Here is an 8815-nt window from a genome sequence, read left to right on the forward strand (position 1 = left end):
GCGCCTGTTCGGAGGGAGGGGAACTCGTTAGAATAGCGTGATCCTCCCACGTGCTATGTCCTACCAGTGAAGCTTCCCCTGTCAGGTGAAAAGAAGCGGCTGGCTACTGCCCATGTCTCGGAGGAAGCATGGAGCCAGTTTCGTCTCTCCCCAGATTGGCAGAGGGTGGAGCAGCAACCAGGATAAATAAATTTAAATTAGCACTAACGGGGGATAAAAATGGGATAAAAAATCAGGGAATTAAAAAAAAAAGAAAAAAAGAAAAAGTAGGCCTATCCTACAAATTTGTTAACGTGTCCCTGCCTCGACCGAGTGAAATGTTAGGCTATATGGTCTCCCCTGATTCTAAATATAGCTAATAGCTTGGTTTGACCAAGTAAAACTATTCTTATGCCTGACCCGGAAGAGGGCATGACCTATTCTTATGCCTGACCCGGAAGAGGGTGTGACTTTGGCACTCTATTTGTAGTGTAAAGAGTTTCTTAGAAAAGGCTTTATAAACTTGGTAGAAACCTTCGATATGAAACAGTGGGCATAGGCTATCATAGGCTCATCACAGATGGAGATGAGTCGGAATAGAGACAGGAAGTTGACCATCTGGTGACTTGGTGCAGTCAAAACAACCTAGTGTTAAATGCTCAAAAAACAATGGAGATGATTGTGGATTACAGGAGGAACAACGCCCCACCTTCCCCCATCACCCTGGGTGACTCCCCAGTCAATACTGTGGAGTCCTTCCGCTTCCTGGGGACCATCATCAGTCAGGACCTAAAATGGGAGCTGAACATCAGAGCTCTCACCAAGAAGGCACAGCAGAGGATGTACTTCGTGCGGCAGCTGAAGAAATTCAAAGTGCCAAAGGCCACGATGGTGCACTTCTACACCTCCATCGTTGAGTCCATCCTCACCTCCTCCATCACCGTCTGGTATGCTGCTGCCACTCTCAAAGACACTAACCGACTTCAGCGCATCATCCGCTGCGCTGAGAAGATAATCGGATGCAACCTGCCATCCCTCCAGGACCTGCATGCAGCCAGGACACTGAAGCGGTCTCACAAGATCATGGCCGACCCCTCCCACGGCAAGAGACTGAGGTCTGCCAAGACCAGAACCACCCGCCACAAGACCAGCTTCTTCCCAACCGCCATCAGCCTCACCAACAAGGCCCGGGAACCCCTTCCGCCAAGGACCTCACCAACAACCCCCCCCCTACACACAAACTCCCCCGTAAAACTGTAACTCATATCTAATTTAATGCCTGTTTAACTGGGACTGTAAATTCATGTAAATTCCCTGCACATTTAATGCCTATTTAACTTAGCCTGTAAATTTCATGTACATTCAATGTAAACTCTATTTAACTCTGACTGTAAATTCATGTAAATCCACTGCCTATTTAACGTCTATTTAACTCAGTCTGTAAATCTCATGTAAAGTTTCAAGTTTAATAATTTATATAGCACCTTTCATACAGGAAGCAACCCAAAGTGCTTTACAGGAGGAAAAAAACAAAAGGCACACACGCCTTATTTAAAATCAAAAAATAAAATAGGATAGGATAGGATAGGATAAATAAAAATAGGTTAAAAGTGGCAGTGGAAGAGCTGATTAACAGTCAAAGGCGACTGAGAACAACAGGGTCTTAAGTCTATTCTTGAAGGCAAGTAATGTCTTACAGTAATATGTAAATTCAACATAAATTCATATTTATGATCCACAGAACACTTCACCACTCATGAACATATTGTTACTCGATTTGATTGCACTTGCAACTTTGTGATTGTCTTTAGTTATCTTCTTACTTCTTATCTCTGTATATTGATGTGACCGCTACGCTGCATACAGACACTAAGACAAATTCCTTGTATGTAACTTGCATACTGTGGCAATAAAAGTGATTCTGATTCTGATTCTGATTCTGATTCTGATCTATGGCCGCTCACAAACTTTACAGATGTTTGTGGTACCCAGATAAAACGAGGCAGAGTGAGAGCTCTTTTCTTTTAGGCGTGAAGTCAAATCTGCTGTGTGACAAACAAGTGTGTGTGTGTGTGTGTGTGTGTGTGTGTGTGTGTGTGTGTGTGTGTGTGTGTGTGTGTGTGTGTGTGTGTGTGTGTGTGTGTGTGTGTGTGTGTGTGTGTGTATGTGTGTGTGTGTGTGTGCGTGTGCGTGTGCGTGTGCGTGTGCGTGTGCGTGTGCGTGTGCGTGTGTGTGTGTGTGTGTGTGTGTGTGTAGACTGTAAAAAGAGGTCGGGGCGCTGGAGGGGGTTTTGCGACATCTAGTGTTTAAAAGCCGCGGCTACTGCTTGAATAGGAGTTCATTCATTCATTCATTCATTCATTCATTCATTCATTCATTCATTCATTCATTCATTCATTCATTCATTCATTCATTCATTCATTCATTCATTCATTCATTTATTCAACATAGGACTCTTCTTGCAAGCCCACCCACGTGACGTAACGTGTGTATAATTATTTCATTAGGCTATCCGATCTGTTTAATGGCCGGCTGTTGTTCATACTTAAACGAAAATTAAATGATGAAATACTTTTCATCAACGCTGATATGATGTGCTGCTGCTTATGATATGCTGCGTTATAAGCACCACATTTAAAGTACCGTATTACAAAACAAAAATCGTAAACCTTTAATGGTAGCCTATATTTGTTTGCCACACAATTAAACGATTTTTAGCCTACAATCCTGGATTAGAAAACCAGATCATCACATTTCAACTCTTTTATGCAGTGATTTCAACATAGGCACATCTGTCTTGTTGTAGTTGTAAACAAGGCAGTGGGCGTGACTTTGTAAGAGTAACATCTGCCCCTTTGAGGGAAAAAAAGGGTCAAAAGCAAAAGGGGCGGGGCCGCAGCCAGCCCGGCATGATGAGGATGTTGCGAAGTTCGTGCTCCTCTACTTACTTCTTGTGGCTTGTTGTGGCACCGCTGTCAGTGTCAGCCGGGGCCTGCTGCGCCTGCGACACCGCCTTTTGAAACGCTTTCTGCTACAACGAGGCGAGGGCTACATGCGACGATGATGGCAGAAGAGGGGGACTCTCACCCGCAGCTGAGGCACTTTCCCCAGCTGTGGCACCTGCCCAGGCACCGCTCCCACAGCGACACCTCCGGCTTCCGCGCCAGGGTCCTGTTCAGGCTGCGGGGCGCCCGCTCACGCTCAGGTAAAGCCAACGAACATCAACTTTACCGAAATAAACATACCAAATAACGGATAGGTATCTTGTCATGTAGCATAATTATTCAATTTCAAGCAAGTTTTTCAATTTCTTATTCTGATTCTGATTATGAGGGTTAGGGTAGATAAACAAACCGTCAAATAGAAATAGCCTATAATAATTGAATTGATAGCCTAGCCTGTTAGGCTATCAATTCAATTATTCTGTTGATGAGAGAGAGATAGCAGAGAGAGATTGCAGTTCAGTTGTGGAGTCAGTTCCTTAAGCTGCTGACATCAAATTAATTCCTGCTAAATTCATCCAATTATCAATATATTCACAATAAACATCCCTAATCTGCTTCTAAAAATGGCCACATTTTTGTAGAGGCCTATTACCGTAGCCTACATGTGAATGATCTTATCAGCAGCCCCGAACTAGACAGGACCTCTCATTTAGATATGATAATGAAGCATGATATAGCCTTGGTTTCCTCTATGCTACAAACACACACTCACTCTCTCTCTCTCTCTCTCTCTCTCTCTCTCTCTCTCTCTCTCTCTCTCTCTCTCTCTCTCCTCCCTCTCTCTCTAGTCTATGATACCATACAGTATGGCTCATACCGTACTTTGTTTCAGCAGTTAAAACCACTTCCTTCAGCTGCTGTCTCCCTGCCCCAGACCTTTATCTGCGTCTCTCTGCCCCTCCAAACCACTCTCGCCTGCTTTACAGATGCTGCACGCCTACAGCACCAAACCAAAAGAGTTCCTCTTCAGCATCGGCTGCCTTGTTCTGCAGCCTGATTCATTCCTCGTATGAACACAGCTCGCAGGCAGCTTAGCCACTTGTCACCCGGGTCTCCTTTAATTGCAACAGGAAGTTTTCTGTGTTTACATTCAAGTTGTAATGACAGGAAATGATCGGGGAATGGCCCAGTTAGGAAGTTAGATGTCCCTAAGTGTCTCATGTCTGCTGGTCATGTCAGCTCATTATTATATTATTCTGGCTTTATGCTGCAAGGCTGGATTGATTTGCAGAGGGTTCATGGTTTTCATGGTGGCCCTGGTTAAGGCAGGCTTTGGCTTAAAATGCACTCTACAAATGAAGAGGTCTTGGACTAACTTCATGTAGGCCTATGTGTTCTTGTTCACTGTGTCCTGTCTCACATCACCTCTTTCCTCGCGTCTCCTTTTTAAGTATAATATTGATTTGGACCCAGAGGGGCCTTACCTCTGGCACTGGCAGGCCTCCGTAGAGACAGTCCGCATGTCTGGGAACGCCCACAAAATGGCAGGCGCGCGAGTGGGGTAAAACCGCCGATATATCTCATGGGCTGACTCACCAAAAGACGGTGCTGCGGCTCTAAACTACATGTTTGGGGGTTCTAGAGCAGAACACAAGACGTCTGCTCAGATGTGCGTTTACTGCGGTGGTTAAATCCCCGATCGTGTCTGCCTGGGCTGGGCTATCAGCTAAATTCTAACTTTGCTGAATGGATAGAACGGGGGAATTTACCCCACCCTGACCCCGCCCCCAGCCAGGCTGAGCCAGCTAACCCAGCGTCTATGACGAGACGTGGCCTCAACCTATATGAGAAGATAACAAGGTTTTCATGAGGCAGGATTCCACAGTCAAGACTCGAAATGTTTGGATGATGTGTTTAAAAAGCGGAAGAAACCCCTCCAGGTTATATTAATTATTAATTATTCATCTTAGTACTATTATACTCCTACTAGCCTGGCATCGCCAGACCAATTCACATTGCATTTGCAAATGCAAATTGCAGCTGCCACAGCAAATGAAACATGAGCTAGCTGGCAGATTCGTCAGGGTCCCACTCCGAGGCTAGTAGTGTACTGTCTGTATTCTGTTGTGTAGTTCAGTAAACTAAACAGTTTGCAAATCAAGCACCAGAGGGCGCTAGTCCACCTCCCTGTAGAGACCATGCATGTACTTGTACATAAAGATGGGGGGCTTAGCATTTGAGGACATCCCACAGAGCAAATCTTCCAACACGTCCAAATGTGGACTGACATCTGCAGTTTGCCAGTTCGAGTCAGAAGAGGGTTCACATTGTAAAATGGAACAGCCTAAGATCATTCAATAAAATCAGTACAGAAAGTTGCCATCTTTATACATGTAGATCATTGTTCTTGTGCATTTCAGGATAGCTGGTATCAAACAGAATGAGATGGGAGTAGGGTAGCGCAGGTGAAAATGTCTCTAAGAACTTTCCTTCCAATAGTGTGACTGGAATTTTCCATAAAATATTAGATTTTTTTTTTACTAAAAGGGGCGCCTTGGCTTCGCTGTTGGGAAAATTCCCTTGGCCTGAGGAAAAATGCCCCTGGGTGGAATATTACCAAAATTGAGCCACTCTGCCGCCATTAACTGATCCACATAGGAACATTATCTTTTCACTCACAATGACTCAATGTGTTGCTCAAGGACACTTCAGCAGAGTGATGTGCTTGCTGACACGGGCTCATACCTTAGCAATTTGGGTCTATTTACTCGTAAAGCCAACCTGCCGAGTATCATATTTATAATATGTCGTCTAACGGTTAATGCGAGAGATTATGAACTAACAGTACAGTGTCAGAAAAGTCCCTTAAGGATTTCAGTCTTGAATCAAAATGCATATTGTCACTCTTGGGTCGACTTTCCAGGAACTGAAGAAAAACAGCCTTGTGCTCAGCTGGATTTCTAGTCCTGTTTATCCACGAGTTTCAAAAGGGTTCCGTCATGGGCCCAAGAGGTTCAGAGCATTTTCTCTACCCAAAGAATCCTTCAGTTGAAGTGACAACATGAACGTCACTCAAATTGGATCTGACTTAACGAGGTTTTCACATGACAACAGCGACAATCCGATAATCAATCTTTGTCAACAAACGACACACAATCAATCTATCCGATAATCAATCTTTGTTCAATTTAATTTTCCACATACAGTACCTTATTTATTTTTTTATTTTTTCAAAACATCCTAAATTGAATAGGACACTCTTATGTCATTGGATTTCCTTCCAGCTTCTAAGTTGCCTGCCGAGGTGAATTTGAATGCCGAAAACGGAATTGGCTGTTGGAAGTACAGACAGAGTTAGCAGATGAAACTGTGACCTTTGAATAACTAATGAGCGATATCACATCTCGCCGTCTTTTCTCACACGTCCACGATCTCACCCACTTCCCCACCACTAACTGAACTCTGTGGGCGGGGTGTGTCCCTCAACCAGAGAGGAGCCTTCAACCACAATGCATGGATGATAGTCATTCAAATAGATGAAATATCAGCGCATGCGATCCATTCGATCTCAACGTAGGCCCATTTGAGAAACTATATAGATGACATTTTGAGTTTAGTTGATTTTACAAACATTGCATAGCATGATATAAGAAGAATCCCCTTCCCCCAAAAACAAACAAACAAACAAACAAAAAAACATCAGTCATCAGAATATCTGATCATAATAGCCTCACTGAGGAGAACTTTTGCACATCTAGATTGACAGGTGTGTCGGAGAAGACCAAGACTAAAATAAAGAACCAAAGAAGAAACACACTTTCACTTGCAATACATTAAAAATATAAATAGTTGTTGGTATGCGGAGTAGGCCATCAGATTCTTTAAAGAATCTGAGAATAATCTGATCAAGTGTGCGGCAGTTCTTTATTTTATCATAATATCCTCAAAATAAATACAAATGGCATACCTGGTGTATAATGGACATCTGTGAGGTTGTTGCAAGCATGGATTGTGTTCTTCATTAGAATGTATGCACTAATACTAAGGTACAAGTGCAGACTGCAGACATACCTGAACAAAAATACAAAAAAAAAAAAAAACATTTTGGAAGCATCGATGACGAGGAAGGCACATTAAAACTGGAAAAATGTTAATCATAGCTAATGTGTTTTAAGGAGATTTAATAAAGATGTTCACTTAAAAATATATATATATATTCCTCCAGCAGATATTTTGTAAGCTAACAATATTTCAATCATGAGAGACTAGTAGAAAGTTTAACAAGTCTTTAATGATACAACAAATTAATTTTTAGCGTATGACTCCATGATATGATGACGCTCTGCTGAGATGATGAGGGCGTCGTCAGTGAAGAATAGGATAGGAAATCCCCCATAGGGAATTCTTCAATCAGGAGTCATGACGATGGTGGTGGTCAGGGGAGGAGGTGGGGCAAAAACTGCTTCAGGATGATGATCAGCAACTGAGAATGACATATGGCACATACACAGCACATAGCAAACAGAGTACAAAACATGGACCCTGATATACTACGCTGATTAGGTGATTGGGATCAGCTGGAGAGGAATGGTTTGGGCTGATTGGTTATTGCCACATGTGTGGCAAACTGTGAATGGGTGAGGAGACGGCATCAGAGAAAGGGGGCGAGCCCAACGATGAATGGGTTATACAACCTCAAAGAAAGGGGGCGTGCACTGTGATATGACGTGAACTGGGCGTTAGCTGTTAAGTAGTCTTCATTATTGAAAATAGTCCAAGACATTATAAAAGCTTAGTCTTGTTTGTGATAATATGCCGTTTCTAAAGCCGTGTGTGTGTGTGTGTGTGTGTGTGTGTGTGTGTGTGTGTGTGTGTGTGAGCTGGGCTACAGGTGTAAACTTATAGTTTTCATATTTGGTAGCCTGGGTCATGTCCATAAGCTGGTTGTGAGAGGCCTTCAGATGGCTGGTCTACCTAAGAGAAGGGCCAAACAGTTAGCAAGGTATTGTTCACTATCTGCTATTATTGGCAGTCGCTCAATATGGAGGAGGCGCTGCTTTTTGTACCCATGAAATTGGATGCTGTCCCTTATCTTGTATTACAGTATAACTGTATGTCAATCTGCCTTTGTCATCACCCTGTGCGGTATTATATCTTCTTTGTATGCATTATTGTGGTCGCCAATTAGGCACTCTTGTATCTGACCAACTCCCAACATCTGATTGCATTACTAGTGTTTATGTCCTTTGTACTCTGTATCTATGTGGACATAAATAAATCATTTAAATGTGTGTGTGTGTGTGTGTGTGTGTGTGTGTGTGTGTGTGTGTGTGTGAGAGAGAGAGAGTGCGTGCATGCGTGAGTGTACATGTGTTTATGAGTTTGTAGAAAGAGTCTGTTTGGGATAATGTGCAGGTTTAGATCGTCGTTACTGTCTGTTGTAAATAGCATGCTGTCCTCCTGATGGGTACTGTGTTAGTCACGTAATTATACAGGCAGAAAGGTCAGAGGGGAAGAGGACTGAGGAGGACAGGGAAGATCCGAAGAAGGAGAGAAACTATTGGGTAGAGAGCCCGACCAATACTGGATTTTGGCGGCCGATACCGATATTGGGGGGGGGGGGGGGTACGATATCGATATATCGGCCGATATATTTAAACATTTATATTACACACATTTTTTGCAAGGATCCCTCAAATATCAAACACTTGACAAAGATAGGACTTGACTTGAGAATGAGATATGTAATGTTGGCAGGATATTTTACAGTTTAACAATAAGCCTTATTGTCCAAAACGACATCAGTGCACTGAAACAGTAAACTTCACTGGAAATTTAATAATGACGCTAAATAACTAGAAACACAAATAGAACAAATATATAACTTGAGT

The sequence above is a fragment of the Poromitra crassiceps genome (assembly GCF_964638095.1).
Source record: "Poromitra crassiceps genome assembly, chromosome: 14".
Lineage (NCBI taxonomy): Eukaryota > Metazoa > Chordata > Actinopteri > Beryciformes > Melamphaidae > Poromitra > Poromitra crassiceps.